Source organism: Vipera berus (assembly GCF_964194415.1).
Source record: "Vipera berus genome assembly, chromosome: 1".
NCBI classification, from domain to species: Eukaryota; Metazoa; Chordata; class Lepidosauria; order Squamata; family Viperidae; genus Vipera; species Vipera berus.
The window spans coordinates 205,449,625-205,473,997 of NC_138202.1; the positions used below are offsets into that span (position 1 = coordinate 205,449,625).

Here is a 24,373-nt window from a genome sequence, read left to right on the forward strand (position 1 = left end):
TAGCCAAGAGGACCTTTCAACAGATTCATCTGGTCTGCCAACTGCATCTCTTCCTAGGTTAGAAAGACATTCAGATGGTCACTCATGCCTTAGTGATGTCACAATTGGACTCTTGCACTGTGTTCTAGATTGGACGGACCTTGAAGACCACCCTGAATTTATAGCTGGCCTAGAATGTGGCAGCAGAGAAGTAATGGCCATGCAGCAGTATCCACAGATGACATCAGTAGGCTTCCAGATACAATTCAAAGTACAGATTATCACCTACAAAGCCCTTATGACATAAGGCCGGGCTATTGGAAGGACTATCTATCTCTTGACAGCTTCTACCTGACCTGTAAAACCAGAGACTAGGCACATTCCAAGTCCTTTTGATCAAACAGTGGTATTTATCATGACTTAGGAACTGCATCTTCTCTGGTGCAGTGCCAGCCCCCTGGGACTACATTCCCACAAGATCTGTACATTTCTAACCATGATGATGTTCATAAAAATCACTGAAGACCTGGTTATTTCCCCAGGCCTTGGCGTACAATGGGTGACAATTTTTGTTTGTTACATGTAGTTTTCTTTTAGAAGCGTACACCTTCATTGAAAGCTGCCCAGAATTGGGTAAAGTTGGGCAGCCTCTATGTTGTATAAAATAAATAGTCTGCATGCTAGCTTAAAGCAGAAGAACTCAGTGAGATCAAAACTGACTTTATGCCATTGTGGGTGGCAGTCACAATACAACCTTAATGGTTGGTTGCAATCTTTGAAACAGCTGTTACATTTTTACAGATGTGTGCTATCAAAACATGTTTTGCCCAAATGGTTGAATGAACCTAGATGGTTGTTTATATTGCCAAAAATACTGACCTTTTTAAGATAATAAACAATTGTGGAAATCAAGTGATGTAAGTGGGAATCTGGGTGGGGTGTCATTAGGACACTAGGTGTTTATTAGCCCAGTATATTTATTACTAGAGATAGAATTGCAACTCGTTCTTCTGTCCTGAAGTCAACTGAATGACTGAGGCTTGTCAATGAATAAGCTGATTCCAGACACAGAAGTCTTCTGTCAGCTATAGAGTTCACTCACCAGAAAAAACTATTTGCTTTATAGCTGCTGCCTAACTATTTCACCACTGTCTGAGGACTTTTTCCTGAATAATGCTTGGCACTTATATAAATGAAAATAGGATGTGGTTTCATGGGCCTCCAGCACAGGGTACCTCTTATCACTTTTAGCTTAAAACAAATTCTCTGAAGTTCTGTAGCCATGCAGTGAAAAATAATATTTTTCCAGGCTTGAAAATTGATGTTGCTGGCACTGATATGTAAATGAAGTTACTTTCTCCACTGTGAATCCTTTGTACATGATTTGAATAATAATGTACTGCCATGTCTAATTTACAAAAATTCATTCTGTTAAATGTCTTGGAGTTACTGCAGAAAACACTCCAATATTCTGGACCATAGACTGTTTTTTGTTTCTGTAAAAATGTATGTAAAACCTGACCAAAAATGACCTGCCTATCATTTGAAATCCTGTTAGTTAGAAATTTGCAGCGTTTGAGGAGCTCTATATACTCTCGACTGCTAAGGATATCCAGTGAAAGCACCAGAGGAACATGAACTGGAATGGTTGAGCAGGCAAGTCTAGAGCAGGGGTCTTCAAACTTGGCCCTTTTATGACTTGTGGACTTCAACTCTCAGAATTCCTCAGCCAGTGTGGCTGACTGAGGAATTCTGGGAGTTGAACTCCACAAGTCATAAGAGGGTTAGGGTTTGAAGTTTGAAGACCCCTGGTCTAGAGGAATGAGGGGATACTTCATCCTGCCACAGTTTTACAAACATACAATTTTATGAAGACTCCTTTGTTAATATACGGGCTCTTGGATATATAGATCACCCACATATTTTGATGAATGAAACAAAAAGGATGGATGCTGAAATCCTCCAGTTTTATGCATCATAATAAAGCTACTACCGGTAATCTGAATTGTTCTGGATATATAATTGTGGATCGAGAGGGCTAAGAATGCTGAATCAGGGCAGGCAATGCTCCCATCTGCCGGTCACACCTACATAGCCAGCTGAAACTATTGGACAGAGGGTGTACTTTGTGCACAAGTCATTTCAGATTAATCAATAGACTTGTCTGTATTTGGAAACCCTTCAAAATTATCCCAGTGATTTGTTTGCTAAAACCATTTACAGTGTCCTAGGCAAAGTTTATACTGTAAGGTCTTTGCAAACAAAGATTAAATTAATAACATTGGTACTGTACCCAGACATAAACTGAATAACCATATGGATAGAGTCAAATCATTATGCACAGTAAATGGGTCATACATTAGGATTAAGAGCCGTGATGGCGTAGTGGTTAAAATGCAATATTGCAGGCTAAATCTGCCAACTGCCAGGAGTTCGATCCTGCCTGGCTGAAGGTTGGCTCAGCCTTCCATCCTTCCAAGGTGGGTAAAATGAGGACCCAAATTGTTGGGGGCATTATACTGACTATAAACTGCTTAGAGAGGACTACAAAGAAATATATAAATCTTGAGTATTATTGCTGTTGCTATTATAACGGTACCCTGAAAAAAGGAGAAAGAGGAGGAGGAAGAAAAGTCAACCTGTTTTGAAGACAATGACATCTACTTTCATACTGTTGCTAAGAAAACTCCAAGGAAGTATCCATATAGTCACCATGAGTCAGGAGTCAAGTCCAGAAACAACTTATTTAAGGTGTATACAATATCTATCAAGGACAGCCACGGGGAAAACCAGCACTTCTCATCGAAAAGCATACCTTTACGGGGGCATGGAGAACAATTAGTAAAGTAAAACATTCACAGAGGAGTTTTTTTTCCTTGTTTTCCTTCAATAGTTCTATAAAATAGTGGAGGCATTGGAACACGCCAAATTATGGTAGTCCTCTCAGGTTGACTCAGCCTTCCATCCTTCCGAGGTAGGTAAAATGAGGACCCAGATTGTTGGGGGCAATAAGCTGACTTTGTAATAATGCCGCTTGGGGGTGGGGCGAAAGCCCTAATAAGCAGGCATATACATAGAATGAAGGCTATTGCTAAGCACATTGATTTGTGCTTTAGATTGTAAGCCGCCCTGAGTCTTCGGAGAAGGGCGGGATATAAATGGGATTAAAAAAAAATTGTCTCAAAAGCTAACAGCTGGGTATTGTTGAGTTGAAATTTATAGCAAATATGGCCAAAATTGGAAAACAGCCCTGCCAAGGTGGGGAGTGGGCTGTTTCTAAAATACAGCATTTTCATGGTTGAGGGCTTTCCCGTGCACCAGGCAAAGCCTGGGACCTTTGAATCCACCCTGTTATATTTTTATGATTCAGACTACCTTCCCTTCACTTCATAAATGTAATCTATTTATTTGTATGTTAATGTTTCAACAAATCACATGTTGATTCAGAGCGAAACTCAGATACAATTGCTATAACACCTCACAGTATTATTAATGCGTGAATTGTAAGTACCGTTCGTGTCCAATGAACAAATTAAGAATCCAGTATCAATTGTATCAACACAATCCCCAGGACAAGGAGAATAGTTCATATTTAAAAGTTACGCTAAAGTTTCTCACCTGCATCGAAATAAAAACAAGTGATCCTTTTTGCCCCCTTGCAACTGGGAAGACCATAGCCTTGACTATACGCACTTTTGTTGACAGGGTGATGTCTCTGCTTTTTAGTGTGCTGTCTAGATTTGCCATGGCTTTCCTCCCCAGGAGCAAGCGTGTTGAGTTCGGATCGACGACACACACACAGCGAGGTAGTTGTAACAGTGCAGTTTATTGATACACGTGGGGAGAACTGGGGAGTCCGGTCCGGTAGCTAAATATATATGTCCAGCAGCCGCTGGACGCTAGCCAACCCCGTGTCCGGAATCTCCCGCCAAAGAAACAACACCCAACCCAGGGTCGTGGATTTCCCGCTGGTGGAAGACCACTCCCCTGCTAATCTACATATACAACACCCCTTCCCCCCCAGATAAGAGTTATTATCTAACATAGTCCTTTAGGTAAGTAGGTGGCCTATGGGCCCTGGCAGGGTATCTCCCCGGTGGGCCGTCTGCCCTGTAGCCGACTTCCCTGTCAGGCCTTGCTGCCAGTTGAGGGCCCATTGCTGGCTGGGATTCAGCTGTTTGTTGTGTTACTTGTGGGCCTGTTGATTGTGGTGTGGTGGTCCCCTGGGGTGGAGGCTCAGACCCGCTTAGTTGTGGCCCTGAGGTCCCGTCTGACGGTGCGATGGCTCTCCAATCGAGTCTATTGTCGTTGTCAATTGTTAGGTGACCCCCACCCGTTGCCTCTGGCGAGAATTCAGGGGACCTTTTCCTTAGCTGGTCAATGTGCCTTCTGACTTGTCGTTCCCCTTCCCCCTCTATGATGTAGGATAGTGGCCCCACTTTGTCAATGACTACCCCTTGTGTCCACTTTTCCCCCTGCCCATAGTTCCTGGCCCACACTAAATCCCCAATGTTCAGGGACCTGGTTGTGCTGTCCTGTTCTGTTTCAACGGGCAGCCTATCGGGATGGAGTCTGTCTAATTTAGTTGTCAACCTTCTGCCCCACCTCATTTCCGCTGGACTTTTTCCCGTTGCAGTGCATGGTGTTGTGTGTTGAGCCAACAAGAACTGGGCTAGTCTCTGGTGCCAGTCTCCCAGAATGATTCTCTTTAATGCTTCCTTGGTAGTCCTGACGTTCCTCTCGGCCAATCCGTTGGAGGATGGATGGAAGGGGGCCGACGTTGTGTGTCTAATCCAGTTGGCCTTGAGGAAATCCTGAAATTCATTAGATGTGAATTGAGGGCCATTGTCAGAGACCAGTACGTCAGGTAACCCATGGGTGGCAAAGAGTCCCCGCAAGACCTGTATTGTCTTGGCGGATGTCATGCTTTTTACAGGCACTACCTCCAACCACCGGGAATAACTGTCTACCACTACTAAGAAGGTCTGGCCTTGGAAGGGCCCTGCAAAATCTATGTGTATGCGGGACCAAGGGTTGCGAGCCGCCTCCCACCTGTGTACTGGGTTGTGTGACTGTTCCGGTCTAGACTTCTGGCATTGGTAACACCCTGCTACCCTGTCCTCAATTGCCTTGTCTAGCCCTGGCCACCATAAGTGGCTTCTGGCTAGAGCTTTCATGCGAACAATCCCTGGGTGCCCCTCGTGTAGTTCAGTGATGACTGTGTCCCTCTGTTCCTCTGGTACTACCACCCTGTTTCCCCACAGTAGACACCCGTGATGCGAAGACATTTCATCCTTCCTTCTGTAGTATGGTGTAAATTTCGGGTCTGGGTTGTCATTTGGCCACCCCCCCTGGACCCATGCTGTTATTCTGAGTATTTGGTCCTTGCTAGTGGCCTTGGCGATGTCCTGAGGCGTCAAGGGGCACTCCGGCAGTTCCTGCAGTGATAAAATTTGGCCCGCTGGAGCTGGGTCTGTACCTGTGTCTAATAGGGGTAATCTGCTCAGTGCGTCAGCGTGACCCATCACCTTCCCTGGTCTATGCTTGATGGTGAATGTATATGTCGCTAAAAAGATTGACCATCTGAGCATCCTTGGGGACATGATTTGGGGTGTCTGTTTGTCAGTGGTAAACAGGCCTAATAGTGGTTTATGATCTGTGAATATTGTGAAGTTCCTGCCATAAAGGTAGTCGTGGAACTTCTTTACACCAGCCACTATGGCCAGTGCCTCCCTGTCAATTTGTGCGTAATTTCTCTCTGCCTTGGTTAGGGTTCTGGAATAATATGCAATTGGTCTTTGCTCCCCGTGGTCATCCATGTGGCTTATTACAGCCCCCACTCCATAAGGTGATGCGTCACAAGCTAGGTAAATTGGTTTGCCTTCAATGAAATGTGTAACTGTGGATTTGCTGGATAGAATGTCCTTCAGTGTTTGGAAACTCTGTTTGTGTTTTTCCTGCCACTGCCAAGGGGTCTTTTTGTCCAGTAGTCTGTGTAGGGGTTCAGCTAAGGCTGCTTTGTGTGGCAGGAATGTGTGGTAAAAATTTATGAGGCCTAAAAATGCTTGGAGTTCTGCTTTATTTTTTGGTTCAGGGGCTAATTTGATTGCTTTGATTTTTCCCTCAGTTGGATGTATGCCTTAAGCATCAATCCTGTATCCTAGAAATTCAGTGGATTTTACCCCAATGAAACACTTTTCCTTTTTCAATTTAAGTCCTGCATCTCTAAATTTCCCCAATACCTTTTCAAGTCTGTCAGCTAGGATCTCTTCAGTTTTTCCAGCAATTAGGACATCATCAAAGTAGGGGCATACTCCAGGTATGCCCTTTAATGTCCTCTCCATCACTTCTTGGAAGATGCCTGGAGCTGCAGCAATTCCAAATTGCAGTCTGTGGACTCGGAACGCCCCCTTGTGGGTAACTATCGTTTGAGCCTCAGCAGCTTCCTTGGAAACAGTGAGTTGCAAATACGCCTGCGCCAAGTCGAGCTTGGCAAAGATGGCGCCGTCCTGGATCGTCGCGAGGACCTGCTTCACCGTCGGGACCGGGTAAGCATGTTTTTTCATTGCTAAGTTTAGGGTGGCTTTGTAATCGGCACAAATCCTCACATCCCCGTTAGGTTTAAGGGGAGTGACGATTGGTGTCTCCCAGGGGCCCCCTTCTACTGGTTCCAGCACGCCCTGGCCTACTAACTTTTCTAACTCGGCCTCGATTTTTTGTTTAAGTGCGAAGGGCACCCTTCGGGCCTTAAGCCTGATGGGTTTTATCGCTGGATCAAGGTTTAAGTTAATGGGGGGGCCTTTGTATTGTCCTAATGAGCCATCAAATACGTCTGCGAAATTATCGCAGACGGATTTGAGGGTTCGGCGATGTACGGCGTTAATTCCCCCCACCCAAATGCCTAGGGCCTTGAACCAGTTGAGACCTACTAGGCTGGTTCTCTGGCCCTCGGTGACCAGGAGATCTAAGGGGCCCTTGAAGCCCTTATAGCTGACGTGGATGGTGACCTTCCCCTTAATTTTTATGGGCGATCTTTGAAAGTCGGCTAATTGGATTCATGTTTGTTTGAGGGGGATCCTATGCCCACTCCTGGCTTCTATGTGTGCCAAGGTACTGCCCGAGATGATGGATACTGATGCCCCTGAGTCCACTTCCATTCTGCAGGGGATACCCTGTAGTAGGACTTCAATTTTTAATTTAGGGCTCAGTATGTGGTTGACCCCCACCCCCTTCCCGCAGTTGGAGGATCGTGCCTTTGGCCTGGGGGTCTCTCTGCCACTATTCCGGGGGGTTACCTTACCTGTGGCCCACGCATCGATATCGTGCAGTTGGTTGTCGCGGGGTCTGCCACGGCAGATTGATTGAATGTGTCCAGTCTTCCCGCAGTTCCGGCATTTTGCGTTGCGGAATCTGCAGGTTGTTCGGGGGTGACTGCCGCCGCAGCTACCACACTTTGCGTCGGGGTCTCTTGGTTGGGTTGAGTTCTCCCTCTGGAATCTTTGTTGTAGTGGTGGTTGTTGCCTTCTGGAACGGTCTGTGCCTTCTGGGCGGTTGGTCCTTGCCGGCATCTTTCTGACCCTCCGGGTGATCTTGTCTATGTCCGATTCCCACGAGTAGTCCTCCTCCCCACCGTCCACATGGCTTTCCAGGTTGATTTCTGCTGTGGCGCCATTGCTGTTGTGGGGGGGGTCACGTCTCCCTGTAGACTCATAAGTGAGTAGCTCGTCCAGGACCTCCTGCAAGTTTCCTGTGGGCTTCGCGATTATCCTATTTTGTAGTTGTTCATCTCGCAAACCCAGGACCACCCTATCTCGGATCCGGATCTCCAGATTGTCATATTTGCAGCGCAGGGCGGCTTCCCTTACGGCGGCCACAAATTGGGTTAGCGACTCGCCCGGCTTCTGGTTCCTTTTTTCGAATATTCGCCTCCAGTAAAGTTCCGATCTCTTGGGGGTGAAGTGAACTTTCAGCTTGGCCAGTAGATCGGCGTACGACACGCTTGCCACCGGCGCCGGTTGACACAGTCCTACGGCGACCCGGTAAACCGGAGTGCCGCTGATAGTAAGGAGTGCTGCCGCCTTTTTCTGGGCGTCCGTTCTGCCATTCACTAGCATGAATCCCTCGACCTGGCTGATGTACTCCTCCCAGTCTTCAGGGTAGTTAGGGTCAAAATCCTTCAGAGACCCAACTTGTGCCATGTTCGCTTTTGTGTTGTGGCGATCGGCTGCTTTTCAGCTGATGGCGATTCAAATTTCCCGCTTCGCACGTTGCTTGCTGCCGCCTGTTCCTTCGCTGTTCCGCCGACGATCCCACATTCGTCGCCACTGTTGAGTTCGGATCGACGACACACACACAGCGAGGTAGTTGTAACAGTGCAGTTTATTGATACACGTGGGGAGAACTGGGGAGTCCGGTCCGGTAGCTAAATATATATGTCCAGCAGCCGCTGGACGCTAGCCAACCCCGTGTCCGGAATCTCCCGCCAAAGGAACAACACCCAACCCAGGGTCGTGGATTTCCCGCCGGTGGAAGACCACTCCCCTGCTAATCTACATATACAACAAAGCGTCTTTTAATTTCTTGGCTACAGTCCCCATCTGCAGTGATCTTGGAGCCCAGGAAAATAAAATCTGTCACTACCTCCATTTCTTCCCCATCTATTTGCCAGGAATTGAGAGGGCCGGATGCCATGATTCTTAGAGCTGGGGACTGGGAAAAGCAAGAGGTAACCTTATTGTCACAGACAAGAAAAACAGACTTGCACTGTTTTCCAGGTGGTTCTGACCTGGAATACAGAATTCTATACACCAGTGTATAAGACCATATTGATTTTGAAACAACCCATTATGATCAAAATAGTTTTTTGAGCCAAAATAGGTTTTTTCAACCATTCAGGAACCATTCTGAACTTGAAATCCAGATACTGTCAACTTGGTATGCCTCTAAATAGTCAGAAGACCCTATTTCAAATGAATTACAAATGTTTCAGGCTTAAAACTATATTTTAAAATGTCTGCACCTTTCTGCTTATTTGTGTTTTCATTAATTGCTAAATGTAAACCCGCATCATTATTTCTGTATCTCCTTTTCTGCCAGATCTAAACATGATCTAATATTCAATCAGATCTGAGTGCCAAAGAGAAGATATTTTTTACACAATTGCTGTGGGCACCATGAAAAAAAGAGGATAATCGGCAATGATGTAATTTGTTGTTTGCCTTGGTTACACATCAATTATCACATAAGTTCTTGAGGGCAACTGACACTCCCAGGATTAGTTATGCAACTGACTCTCAGTAATAAGTAAAACAACCAGTTTGTTCCCTTTAACGATGTAGAAGATGATTGTATTATGTATGTACAGGATTGTTAGTTTTCCTCATAGCTCTTCTTTAGGGCAATTTGGAACAGCAAAATACCTGCTGGTTCTAAAGAAACTGTCTGTAATAGAAGGCTCTAGCGTGTGCATCACAACAAGGAAATACCAAGGTGTACTCTTCACCACTAATTGCTCCGGACCTCTAGCATGATTATTTCTTTTTAAAGAATTTTTTATCGAGATTTTACCTATTGACCACGAGTGTACCTGAGGCTGGCCATTATAAACACCTTGCTGATGCTGTTCTCTGGCAGATGTTAAATATATACATATTAATGTATGGTGACAACAAATGATTTTGATTTAATGTTGACTAGAGACCAGTGCAACAGATGAGTAGCTGCTTCTCTTCCCAGTCATCTGCCTCCAAATTTCACCTCTCATCTGCCGATTGAGGCTCTTTAGGAGCTGCTGTAAACTATCCTGTGAAGAATCTGTGAAGACCTACAATACAGAAGGAAGATCTGATGCTTCAAATGGACTGTTTTGCCGTTTCAATATTACCAATATTGTCTTACAGTACCAGGAGACTGTCAGCTAAAGCAGTCAAAGCTAACACTTGCCAAGCTTTTAAATTTCAACACACTGACAAATTCTTGAATCTTAATACAATTTTGAATGGTTCTTCTCTCCATTCTTTATGGGTTGGAATAAACATTTTCACAGCTGTGTAACAGAGAAAACTGTACAGCAATACATGGAGCAAAAACAAGAATTGCCAAATGGAAAAATAACAGAGATACTAACTTCGTTTACTTTCTTCTGCTACGGAGGCTAGGTTTACATTTTGTAGCTTCTTTTTTTTAAAAGCAAGCTAGATTAAGAATCCCTACAGTTCCTCTCTCTCTCTCCCACACACACACACACACAGAAACAGAGAGAGAGACAAGAGAGAGAGACAGACACACACACACAGAGGTCTGGGAGATTAGCCAAGAACTGTGCTATTAGTAAAGGGAAATCATGTGATTGTGTTTTGAATGGATTTCCATTTTAATTTTCAGCTGCAGTTGTACAGAATGAATGGTAAGAACTAACCAGTAAGCTGCTGTTGTTTTATGGATGATCTTCTATCCCATAGTCTTTTTCTACCTAATTGATTGTTGTAATCTCAGATTTGTGATTCTATAGTCATCACGATTACAAGAACTCTTGTAATTTTTCTTTAGCCCACTGAAGTAATTGGCCAGGAGGTATAGCTTCTGAAAACACTTTAAGCTTTCAAGGAAAACCAGTTGTACTGGTCAGAATCAAATTAAAATAAATAAAATCAAGTACAGGCTACACAAAGACTTACACACAAGCAAGGTACAACTGTGAGGATGTGGGTGTAATGAATCATACCAAGAGTGGGCAGTTGGAGTTCTTTGCAAAAGATTGAGAAAAACAGATCCCACAAATCTGTTGAAAATGTCTTTTATAGAGAGGGCACAGGAAAATATTGTCTGAATAGGTAGCCAAGTCCTATTGAACTGGTTGATAAGATCTACATCATATTTAACACTATTTCTTGGAGGGGACAGTATATGGCCTACTGTGTGTTTAATTATTATTAAAGGCTATCTACCTCCAAATGATTCCAAATGGCTTACATAGTCATGAATAATAAAATACAATATTATAAAAATCAAAAACTCAGCATATACCAATAGTCCTCAGCTTACAGGCACAGCTGGGACCAGAATTTCCTGTGCTAAACAAAGCAGTTGTTAAAAGTGAGTTGTGCTATCTTTTCTGCCACAGTTGTTAAGTGATTCATATGGTTGTTAGGTGAATCTGGCTGCCCAAATTGACTTTACTGGTTGGAAAAGAAGGTCTCAAATGGTGGACACATGAACCCAGGATGCTGCAGTCATCCCAAATTTTAATCAGTGATCACAGAACTACTGTAAAAGTTGTAAGTGCAAGAACTGGTCATAAGTCACTTTTTTCAATGCCATTGTAATTTCAAATAGTTACTAAACAAATGGTTGTAAATCAAGGGTTACCTCTATACAGACACACAAACACACATACACACTAAACAAGTAGAGGCTAAGCAAGTCATCCTACTTTCGAGGGCTGGGAGCAAAGCCAAGTTCTTAAACACTGAACATCTTGAGGATGGGAGCCACGCACATGTTTGTGGAGATACAACTCCCTTTAACCTTCACCATTGCCCCTAGTCTACTTCAAAATTAGGATTTAGCAACATCTCAATGGCCACATAGTCTAACCTTGCCCACAACTAAGGGTTCTTCTGTATTAATTCAGAACTGAATGTATGCTTCCATCTTCAATCTTTCGAGTAGCATATAATTTCCATTGGTCAACCTGTGCTACTGGCTTTAAACACAATTATGTGAACTGTTCCTAAATGGAACATAAAAGTAATTACAAAATTGTCTCACCTTGGGCTCCAAAAATGTGTTGGGCTCCAAAAAAGTACAATAGCCCTACTGTCTGGTAATTCTGGGAATTTTAGCCCAACATATCTGAACAAGTTTTTATATGTGTTGTACAAATGTACTAACATTTAAATCAACTGGAATTTTGACTAAATGAAACAATCCAGCATGACAAGAACAAGAAGAAAGATCATTGTCTTCTATAAAGGGTCAACAAGTTACATTTTCATCATCTGTATTCCAAGGATAGTTTTGTGTAATCCCATTTCCTAATGTCGTTATCTATGGCTAACAGTAGTGTCCAATTCTTCTAACTTGAGAAATTGCCAGATTTAAAATCCAAAACGACCTAAATTTACACTGATGCATATTAGCAGAAGAAAATCTTTTACACAGGCCAAATTGTCCAATTTTTTTTCCAAGGGAGCAATTTTTTTTCCAATCAAAGAATGAACAATAAAGATTAACTCTTACTTTCCTTTTTAATAGATTTGGGGAACAGAGAGTTTACTATGATGTTTATTAAACATTTGCTTATTGTTTATTTATTGCCGCTCTTATTCCACCAGAAAACATGCAACACTAATCAGAAATGAAAACCTCTCCAGGGTTACAGAAACTCCCAATGAATCGCCTCTGTTGATTACAGAGTTGCAATATGGCATTGAATTTCCTCTTAATCATGTGAGATATGCTCTGCTAAAAGTGGGATGTTTTTCCCTTCTGAATCCCAGAGAGGAGTCTTCTGTCCCAACAGATTCTTTATCTCTTATCCAAGAAATGCCTTGTTCTGTGCTCAGTTCTCCCTCATCGTGGCAGAATATCCCATAATATTCCATCTTAAATGTAGTCTTGACAAGAGTGTTTGGATGCCCTGATATGCCACTGTTAATGTGGATTTACAGTGGCAGGAGTATTCACTGGGCCTGGAAGAGTTGAGGTTTTTTTTCAAAACTTAGTTTACACATTTTGCTTAAAACTAGCTTGAGACGTGAACATCTGTGTGCAGCTATGTATCTCTGCCCAGAACTGTGCAAAGTATATCCCGGGTAGATCAGTCTCTCCCCCACCCAGACCACGTTGAAAAAGATAGGCAGTGCCAGCTTAAACAAACAAGAAGTGCACCTTTATAGAAGCAGCCAGACTTGTTCAAATTGCCAGCTGTAGTTCAGCAAAGGCACTTGCCAAGTCCAAGTTGGAGCAAGGTCATTGGCAGTTTATGCAAGCTGAGCCAAAAATTGTCCAAAGCATAACATTTGCGTCAGAGCAGGGAAGTTCCTTTGCCAACAATATTTCAAGAACTGCCAGCTGACAACACTTCTGATCTTGTATTCGTCTTCTTTTCTCTGTCCTGGATTTGACTGCAGCTTTTTGCTCTCGTGCAAACCACAGCTACTCCTATCTTATGATAATGTTCCATCAAGTCACGGATGATTCTTAGTGACAATATAAATAGACCTTCTTCTAAGAGGATCTGTCCTCAATCTGCCCTTTAGGTCTTCCAACAGTGAAGCCATCCTTTCTGTAATTTGAGTCCACCCACCTTAGTGCTGGTTGTTGTTTTCTCTTTCCTAGGACAGGTAGTTCTCAACTTATGGCCAGAAATGGGACCAGAATTTACATTGCTAAGCAAGGTGCCTGATTTTATGATTTTTCTTTGCCAGGATTGTTAAGTGAATCACACAATCATCAAATCCAACTTTCTCCACTGAGTTTGCTTCTCGAAAGCCGGGAAGATGATAAATGGTGATCATGTGTCCCTGGGATGCCATAACCATCATAAATGCATGCCGGTTGCCAGGTACCCAATTTTGATCATGTGGCCATGGGGAGGCTGCAACAGTTGAAGGTGCAAGGGCCTGTAAGTCAATTTTTTCAGTGCAGTTGTAATTTCAAATGGTCACTAAACGAACGGGTGTAAGGCAAGGACTACCTGTATTATAAAATTCGCAAGAGTACTAATCTGTATATAGTGTATCCAAAATGTGATAATTTGGGTCTGGTTATTTGTACTTCCAGTAAGAACTCTGAGTTGATTTGTTTGATGACTCATATTCCTACCTCATACCCAACCCAAAAGAAATCTAAAGATCCTGTGACACAGTGGCTCAATTATACGTTTATTCAGCCATAATGTTTCTTTGGTTTTGGCTTAAGCAGGCGGCTACTGTCACACATTATGTGAACACAAATGGGTGAGAAAAAAGCAAATAAAAAGACCTTGTTAAAAGAAGCAACTTGTGGAATCTTACAAAGCAACATATTTACTATGGTATAAATCTTCCTGAATTAAATCAGTTTCATCACATGCTGATCATTTGTAATGAAATGCTAAAGAGCAATGGTTTAGGATTAAAAATAATAGCAAAGATTCCAAAGATGATGTAAGAATGTTGATTTGATTTTGTTTTTGTTGTCCAAGAGATTTATGGCTGCCAACAACAATTCCATATTCTTTTGTAATTAGTGAAGGCATTTTGAACGTAGAGCTTTTGGCTGTGGAGTGAAATTTACCCATTCATAATTTTAATACCATTGAGGGCTAGTGGGAATAAAGCACTAGTTTACTGAAATTCATTGCATTTTTTTCTTGCCTGGAAGATACTCCATACTTTTTGTGGGCAAAGACAGAGTATGAACATAATGAGGACCTAGATTGTTGGGGGCAATTAAGCTGACTTTGTAATAATGCCGCTTGGGGGGTGTGTGAAAGCCCTAATAAGCAGGCATATACATAGAATGAAGGCTACTGCTAAGTTTGGAAAGCCGCCCTGAGTCTTCGGAGAAGGGCGGAATATAAATGGAATTAAAATAAAATAAAATTAAATAAATAATGAACCACTAAACTACAGCCACTCATCATTTTTATTTCCTATAAAAGCCTATAAAGCTGATTTGGGGACCAGAGATGTTCTTAGGAATAAATACCACCTTGAATGGTGGTGTTCTGTTTTGCAGTACAGCAGCTTTTTTTTTGAGGATGACGATGGTGATGTGTGTTTTTTTAAAAAAATACAGAAATCTAATAAAGGCAGATAGCCTAGCTCATGTCAAGGTGATATCCATTATCATATTGGTGGTCAAAACTACACCAGGATTCCAGATTCTATTCTAAGAGCCAATTCCTTCTTGGTAGTCTTCATTAATACTGCCACCTTCAATATTTATGTGTTTCTGATCCACTAAATGAATCAGTTTTTACTTTTTATGATAGAAGGTTGTTTCTAAAAGACTGTATTGGTGTACTTGTTTTTATGGACAGGTTACCCCTTTTATTCTGAGTATCTTCCCTAGTGAGATCTATCTCCAGGTGACTACCCATTTCTCTTAGTTCAGAGCTGCTGCTTCAAGAACCTGGAACACAGAAGGGAGATATTACAAATCAGATAAATCTCAGCTGCTTTTTCCTGTTGCTTTACCAGGAATGGTAATTGGATCAGACCAACCCCCATCATTTCAGATTAAATATCTCCTTTTCGGCTGTGCAGTTTTTAATTAATTTTCCACAGTATTCATAATGTCTCTCTATTCATGTCCTTTAATTAATTAAAATCACTACTGAGATCATCAAAGATGCTCATCAGACAGATTAGACAAGAGCTTGTTTAAAGGGCACACTAAGTGCAAAATAGAAATCTTAAAATCAATATTTAAGGATAAAAAATGAGAAGTTATATTTCAGAGAAACAAATGGTTCATATCCAGTTCTGATCTGGCAGTTCTGCTAGAAGATTAATAAAGTTGAAGACTAATGTACGGTTTGGATATGAGCTGTGTAATATACAGAGGTCATCTTGCTTGATTTAACTTTGACTCCATCACTGTGGCTTATAAACCATGATTTATCACCTAATATGTTATGTAATCTCAGCTAATTGTAATTCAGAAAATAATGTTCAAATGAGCCATGCCACAAATAAGCCATGGCCATGGAATATGTGAACCAATCAAAATCTATATTAAATGCAGAAAAATATATATGCCATACCTGATAACCTCTTGGCCCATGGGTAAACTTTGATTTTCAAAACTCTTTCAGCTCTCCTAGCCCCTTTTCATCACCCTGTCTGATTTGTATAGTTGTACAGGTTTATACAATTGTGCAAGCCAGGCATTCTGAGCCTGAGATGGTAAAATGACAAATGAAATTATACAGCTCCGCCATAAATAAAACTAAAGATTTCATTGGAGCTGTGCAAGTAACGCACACCTTTTAATAATTAAATTTTAGCATGCATGTCTTTGTGTATGTCTATGTGTCTAATAAAATTTTACAACTTCATAGCAGTTTTCCTTCGAAATAAACAGTTAAACTTAAAACCTAAGTGAACTATGCTTACTTAATTTTGCATAGTTTCTTAAATATAGATATCTGAGGCAACTACCATCATTTTTCATTCCACACTTATTTTGGAACAGTATTTGACTTTTATAGCAACAATTATAGATAATTGCAATTGTTGTTGGCACACCCAGGCTGAGTGGGGCCAAGATTTGCACCCATGCTCTGCTATAAGCCATTCTGAAAGGGGGTGCAGTGGCTTAAAGACGCTGGATTTGTCTGCCAGAGAAGGTTGGCTCTCTGCGTTCCAGCAGTTCAAGCCCCAGCACCACGTGAAGGAGTGAGTTCCCATCACTCGCCTCAGCTTCTGTCAACTTAGCAGTTTGAAAGCATGCAAATCCAAGTAGAGAAATATGTATCACTTCAGTGGGATTAACAGCACCGGATCAGCCCGAATGTGAGGCGAAAATGGGATGATGCTGACTCTCCCGCAAAACATTCTTAGCTGCTCTGTGTGTGGAGCTAGTTCACCCTGTAGTGCACTCTGAATAGCATGAGTGTGTGAATTAAACAAATTAGCAATCTTAGGCAAACTTCTACTCTATGATAACATTGTAAACTCCTGGCTTTCATGTACCAACACTATAAATAAATAAATTTTAAAAACCCTCTCTAAAACACCTAAAACAACAATCTCTCTAAACTGCCTTATAACAACACTCCCGGATTCATAAACCGTCATAATCACTGATCTTCAGCCTCACTCTGTCCCAATGCTTGAGAAAAAATCCAGCTTTTTAAGGACTTCCAGAAGACTAAAAGGAAAGCCGTGGATTGCTGAATCTGAAGAGGGCAGGGTCTCCACAGGACAGGAAGTTGTACTAAGAAGTTGTATTATTACCTAGATCCTGCTAGATGACAATATTTAAGAGAAGGGGTCTGGAACATGCCCATGCTGGTGCAGTGGGCACATGATCTCAACGAAAGGCAGTCCCAGAGATAGCCTGATTCAGTTCCATATTGAGCTTTAAAGATGATAACCAGCACCTTGCATTGCACCCAAAAAGAAACTGGAAGCTAGTAAAAGTCACCAGCAGCAGTGGTGTTACCAATTGCAATTTCTGGATGGTCTTCAAGGGCAGCCTCCTGTAGAATACATTGCAATAATCCAGCCAAGAAGTGACCGAGGATTAAAGAGACTATGAACAGGCCTCCCAGGTTAGGAACAGGTGCTTTCAATATGAATCTATGCAAACCCCACCCCCCCATCCCCCAGCCACTGCTTCTACGTGCTCCTCCACCAAGAGCTGCGAGCTACAGTGACCCACTCCCAACTCATGAAACTGATCCAGAAGGATACTGTGGTTGATGGTATCAAAAACTGCTGAGAAATCCAGGAGGCCAGAAGGCCTTTTGAAGAACTGAAAGTAGAATTCCACCTAGTATAAAAATATGCGTTAAGAGACGGGGGAGAGAAAACAAATATTGTGTGGACATAAAAACAAATCATGCAGCGCATGGATGCTTAGACTTGTTTCTTAATAATCACTAGAATTTAATGTACACACTGTAAGAGTCCAGATTGGCTATCTTCACATATTGTAATATGGCTTCAATATTCAATGACAATCACTAGATAGGATGCAGTGTTAGGGTACACGTTCTCCAATTCACGTGCTCTGTATCATACCTCAACCAAGATCCAAGCTACCCTTCTGTTGAGTTAACCACTGTACAGCAGGTTTTCTCTGCTGGTTTCTAATAAACAGAGAGAAGTGTCCTGTCCCTCTGGAACTCAGGACCATAGCCAGGATGGTAATGTAGGAAGCATGGATGATCTTTCTAATACCTTAGCAATGAAACTGATTCTAATCATTTTCTTTGCTTCTGTACAAGGCTTATCCAAGTGTAGTCTTGACATGCGCAAATTTCACGCTCATTCTAAGGAACTGAAAAACCAAATGGGCTTCAGTTCTTCCCGCAAAAAGACTGGTCTAAAGATGATGTTGCAATAGTGAGATATGTGAATCTATTTTTTGGCATGAAAGGATGCCTAAAAATGTGTTCTTCCATGTGATATCATTACATGATTTTGAGATTGTCATCATTTGTCTGAAAAGGCATAGGGTTTCCTGCTTGAGCTGGGCGTTGGACTAGATCGCCAAGGACCCCTCCAACTCTTCTTTAGTTTGTTATTTGCAGCATCAATCTTCAAAAAGACTCATCAGGCTTCGTGCAATGCGCCTCAATAAAAGAGTTACGATGCACACACGAGAGCACTACAAACGACCACCAAGTCGACTAGGACTATATTTAAAATGACCTGCCCTAAGGGGCGGCGATTACTTCCTACAGCTCCTTAGAAAATAAACTGCAAATAGGTTATTACAGGTTTTTTCGTTCGCTTCTATTATAAATGGTCTAATAATAAATGTTTTGCAATGTACGGCAGTGAAAGCTGGACCATAAAAAAGGCTGAGCGCCAAAGAATTGAGGCCTTTGAGCTACGGTGCTGGAGAAGACTCCTGCGAGTCCCTTGGACTGCAAGGCGATCAAACCGGTCAGTCCTAGAGGAGATCAAGCCTGACTGCTCTTTAGAAGGCCAGACCCTGAAGCTGAAACTCAAATCCTTTGGCCACCTAATGAGAAGGAAGGACTCACTGGAGAACAGCCTAATGCTGGGAAAGGTTGAGGGCAAGAGAAGAAGGGGACGACAGAGAATGAGGTGGCTGGATGGAGTCACTGAAGCAGTAGGCATTTTATTTATTTATTTATTTGATTTATATACCGCCCTTCTCCTGAAGGACTCAGGGCGGTGTACAGGGCAATAAAAATAAGAATACAGGATACAAGATTTAAAGTAAAATGATTGTGCCCAATGCATGAGCCTAAATGGACTCCAGAAGATGGTATAGGACAGGAAGGCCTGGAGGAACGTTGTCCATAGGGTCGCGATGAGTCGGACACGACTTCGCCGCTAACAACAACAATAATAAATGTTAACTAGCTCAGCAACAATCGGTGCCAAAACAAGTACAGGACCGCCGCTTACGCAGAGCTCCGCCTAGGGCAGGGGTAGGCAACAACCTCGGCTCTTTTATGACTCGGGGACTTCAACTCCCAGAATTCTGTGAGTTGTAGTCCCCGAGTCATAAAAGAGCCGAGGTTGCCTTACCCCTGGGCTTAGGGCCAGGCGACCCCACGTTCCCACCGTTGGCTTTTCCTGCCACGCGGCCTCGACGGACTCCACCCCCCCCTTCTCTTTTCCCGAGACCGCCCGCGCGCGTCGTCTAAGAAGGGTGTCGCCTTCCCGTCGTTCCCCCCCCCCCGCTAGCTCGCTCCGCCCCTCCCCCCGCCTCCCTCCCCCGCGCTCCCATTGGCCGCCCGCCTCACGTGCTCTTGGTGCCGCTTGTTTTCCCTTCCTCGCCGCCCGGCGACGGCGGTTTCAGCCGGGCGGCTGTAACCGGTTTGGGCCGGGGAGAAGCCGAGGCGTCAAGGAACAAAAGCGCCGCGCCCCTTTCCTTTCCCGCCTGCCGCTTGCGTTAAAGCCGCCCTCCTCCCCCCCTCCTTTGCGGGAAGGTGGTTGCCCGAGGGAGGAAGCCGAGAGCCGACTGGTGCTTTGCCACATCCCGGCTTCCATCCGCAGTTCTCGCCCTTCCCCTCCCGGCACAGGTTAGTCGCGGGCTTCGGGCGGCGGCGGCAGAGAGACGGAGGGAGTGGGGGAGGAGGAAAAGAAGCTCCTCGTTCCTTAAAGGGGATGCTGTGGCTCTGCCGCCTCTTCCTTTCCCGAGACCTGCGGGGGAGCAGTTTCCATCACCCTGGCCGCCGAGCTGCTTTACTCAAGGGTGTAAATCCTGGAGCTCTTTCCTTCTCCCTCAACAATGCGGCTTTTTTCAGACCGTAACTGCTACCTACGCCTCGAAAGTCGCTCGTTCTTTGCCCGACTCGGGAGGAAGAGAGCAGCGCTTGAAAGCAGTGCGGGGTCGGGGACTGTTTTGTTGCCCCCGTTGTTTTTTCACTCGTGATCTGCCCGGTCACTAAAAGAGGCATTGACAAGAATGGACGAGGGTTGTAGTCGGATATGTGTCGATCTCGTGTAGCTTCTCTTGATCGGATACCTTTCCCCCCCCCATTATGTATCTATGGATAGAGTTATACAGCAAATTAAACCAGGGTTAACTAAGCTGTACGAATTCAAATATTCTGGATTTACAAAGCAAGTGACCCGTCTACTCATCACAGCCCGGTCCATACAGTACACTGTGCCACAAATTAGACACGCTTTTATCTTAATAGGTTATGTTAATGCAGCCTTTTTTTGGGGGGGGGATGGGGAGAGTTGAGTAAGACGTGATTTGAAGCACAAGGTTCAGTGTGAAAATTTGCCATGATCGAATAAATTTTGAAGCCAAAATAATTGGCTGCAAATAAATGAAAATCAGCCTGCCTTTCCACCATATGTTTTATTCATGAATGACTATCTTAACTGTGGTTTAACTCAATTTTCTAGTTTTCTACAATATGCTGTAGTATATGAACATATGTATAGTGAGCACAACATCCTGCGCTACAATGTAGTGGTTTGGTGTGTAACCCAGAACAGTAGCCTTAATATGTCAGAAGGAAGGCAAAGATGGATTTACCGGTATTTGTCCAAGACATACAATTCTCCAGTAAAAATGAATATTCTACATGTAAATTTCTACATACTTTTTGCACTTGAAAATCTAAAATAAAACAGATCTGATTTTTAACTTGGATTGAGTGATGGCTTATTCAATGAAGGTATTCAGATGTTTTAGTTCATGCAACCTATTTAGCCACCAACTATCTTTATTAAGTTCTAGTGGTCAATTTCATATGTACAGTATACTGTGGTAGGTGAATATAGCCTTTTGCAATCTGGATAGGCGAAGCCCTTTTATAATGGCTGGTGTTAGAAACAAAATCCTTGGTTTAATTCCAGTCTGCAGAGATTACAGGACAGCTATTGAGTTTAATTCATGATTTGAGCAGTTTTCTCCTCTTGTAGAAGAAAAAACGAAGTTGGTTGGATTATTTGTACTTTGCTGAGCAAATGGAGAAGGATACCAAATTCTCATGAGAATTTATTAAATTTATATGCTGCCTCGCTCTCCCGAATGACTCTGGGTGGCTTACAGTAATACAGTATAAGAGCATAAATATAAAAACTTTAAAAGCATTAAAATCAAGATAAAGATTAACAAAGGTTAAATCCAATGGTATGGATGCTTAATCAACCACCTCCACCCTAGCCATCCCTCCTTTGGGGACCCAAGCCAAGCAGAGCCAGGTTTTAAAGCTCTTCTGGAAGATCAGGTGGAGGCAGACCTCATCTCAGTAGACAAAATGTTTCAGAAAGTATAGGTCATGGCAGAGAAGGCTCTTCTCCTTGACCCCATTTTTAATTGAGTTGGAAGAATTTGATCAAAGAGGACTGTATAAAAATGTTAAATTACTGTACTTGCCATGGTTGTAACCATATGGACAAGATGAGAAGAACTAAATTTTAAAGGTTTTGCTGCATTTCCTGATAAATAGAATATTGCTTCACTGAGGCAACTCATATGGAACAGCTGCCTGGGAAGAATAGAATTATATTAATCCTTACAAAGCTAGATTTCTAGTTTGACTGTCAGAACATACTAAGCCTTAGGTATTTTTGAAAATGAAAGAGTCAAAAGATGAGTTACTTAGAAATGAGATTGAATGAGAATTCTTTGTTAAAGATGAACATGCTTTCTCTGAATTATAGCGAAAATAATTTTAATCCTTGTAGGTAACTGCATTAAAAAATACAGTATTGCACATAAATCTAGACTAAAGTTGAACTCATTCTTTTAGTTGGTCCAGTAAGTAGTAGGTATTTACTTTTTTTGGTAACTGAAACATATTGCCAAAAAAAACCCCTAAAGCAGTTTACAATTAGTAATACAGTCCCTATTATAATATAAAAGTCCATATGTGGAAAAATTGGCATTTTACTTATTTCCAGTAATACAGTGTAAGTTACAATATATTCTTAAGTACTATTGTTGGGGTAAGGGACAGTGTTATGGTGTCATGTGAACTATTGAGGGAACAACATTCTAATATACTTTGATGCTGAACTTCTGGTGGTAAACTTCTTATGTGCACACTCACAAGAATTCATATCAAAATATGTAAGATTTTTTTTTATTTATTTTCAGTCCTTCTGGTACGTGGAACTTTTTTTTGTAGCTTGTCCATAATCTCTATTTTTTGTGATTTGAGCTGCTTTAGAAAAAATAATGAAAGAAGATCTTGTTCTTTCTGCTTACAGCTGCTTTGATATTGTAGCTGAGTCTGCTCACTTTTTTCCATGATAGCAATTTGGAATGGTTGCTGGAAGTCATCTTTAACATGCTAGTAAACAACCTGTGACCTCTGAAATCTTATTTCAGACAGATTTCCTTATCTAAGCAGAGAAACAGAATGACCACCCAAGGGAACAAATTCAAAGCAGGAGCAACTTCTGACCTGCTGCCTGCTTTCCCACTGAATATCCTGGGAAGCTGGCAGTGACCATCAAAAATCTCCTTCCCTTCCTTCCCCCCTTCTTCTTTCTCCTCTTTTCTTCCTTTTCTTTCTCTTCCTTCCTCTCCCTTTTTCCATGTTCCTTCCTTCCTCTTTCCGTTCCTTCCCAGAGGCAATTAAGTGACTGGTGCTGGGTGGAGTAGGAACCAAGTGATTGCGTGAGTGGCTGGGAAGCTGTCAGAGAACATTGAAAATGAGGATCACATGACTGCAGCAGTGCGGTGGCAATGGCACTGAAGAAGCAAAATCCTAGAAGTAAAGCAGACACAACTTTTCCAGATTTCATTCCCTGGGTCCCATTATTCTGTAAGCCCAGAATACATAACTTCTTTACATAACTTCTGTTAAAATGTTCAGTTCAACCTGCTCTTTCCTAGCCCTAAGCCAAAGCATCCATACAGGTATCCTTGACTTAACAACCATTTGTTTAATGACCATTCAAAGTTACAGCGGCTCTGAAAAAAGTGACTTATGACCATCTTTCACACTTCTTACTGTTGCAGTGTTCCTGTGGTCAGGGTGATCAAAATTCAAGCACTTGGAAACTGGCTTGTATTTATGACGGTCGCAGTGTCCCAGGGTCATGAGACTACCTGTTGTGACCTTCTGAAAAGCAAAGTCAATGGGGAAGCCAGATTCACTTAACTGTGTTACTAACTTAACAACTGCAGTGATTCACTGAACAACTGGCAAGAAAAGTCATAAAAGGGCAAAAAACTGTCGCTTAGCAATGGAAATTTTTGGCTCAATGGTGGTCATAAGTCAAGGACTACCTATAGTTGCTGCTTTAGATTTCATGGAGGCATTAAATGGTGTGCTGTATTTCTTTTCTTGTTATGAAATATACCTGGAGTTTGTTGTTACCAATGTGTGACTATTTCTGTGGTAAACATGCCAGAGAGACTAGGTCAGTAGAATTCAGATAACTCACGAATGGGTTTTTCTTAGCCCATTCTTAGTAAGGTGATAATTATAACATTACTGGACTGATGCTTTATAAATTCACAGTGGTGTAGTTGTTTGGTGATCAGCAGCTTATTAATTTCTAATTCACATCAGAAAAGTGATTTTTCTAAAAGGTAATTCACACACTTTCATTGCATTTCATGCAAAGTGACTGCTTTCTGTGTAGTCCACAAAGATGAAACGCATATTATGAGATGTTCTACTGGCTGTCTGCAGTGCTCAAAGCTGAAGGTTTGAGGTCGGTGAATTCTGCACTGCAGTTTAAAGCAAGCTGTAAGAAGAAGCAAATATGGACAAGTGGATTTCCACAAGAAAAAGAATGATTGCAGTAATAGATGCTTTAGTTATTATTGCATTAGATATTTTTATTTTGGTTTAGGATTTGATTGTAAATATACTTGAATGCTGGTTTACGGTTTCTCTATGTAGGATTTTCACCAACATTCTGCTAGAATAAGTTGCAAGTTTCTTACTTATTTCCCCAAAGAATGAAATATTTGAAGACTGCTGTGCAATAATGTAAAGGAAAATAAGCATACTATACAGTTTCTAAAATTGTGATTTAAATTAATGATTTGTCAGAGCTTATTCCCTATACTGTATATATCCAGCTTCTTGGTCCTTTGAACATACAGTATATCCTGAGTGTAAAGAAAAATCTCTGTCCAAGATTGTTTTAGCTATTCATATATAGAAGAGAAAGAGGTTCATTTGATTCTCCGTGTCAGCGAATTAATGGATCAAACCATGGTTGTTGACTGTTCAACCTGGGCTTACTAATAGCGAAATTACAGAATCAAA

General features: G+C 42.2%; 1 protein-coding gene across 4 annotated transcripts in view; it reads left to right on the plus strand.

The window, feature by feature from the left end:
• The first annotated feature begins 19,464 nt into the window (after positions 1-19,464).
• Positions 19,465-24,373, plus strand: part of GPCPD1 (glycerophosphocholine phosphodiesterase 1) — a 56,744-nt gene continuing 51,835 nt past the window's right edge. For 3 of the 4 annotated variants that reach the window (XR_014025786.1, XR_014025787.1, XM_081322484.1), the window contains exons 1-2: positions 19,465-19,699; positions 22,717-22,912. The gene's annotated coding sequence lies outside the window, so the exon portion shown is untranslated. The remainder of the gene's footprint in view (positions 19,700-22,716; positions 22,913-24,373) is intronic. The other variant, XM_081322485.1, reaches the window with a different exon arrangement.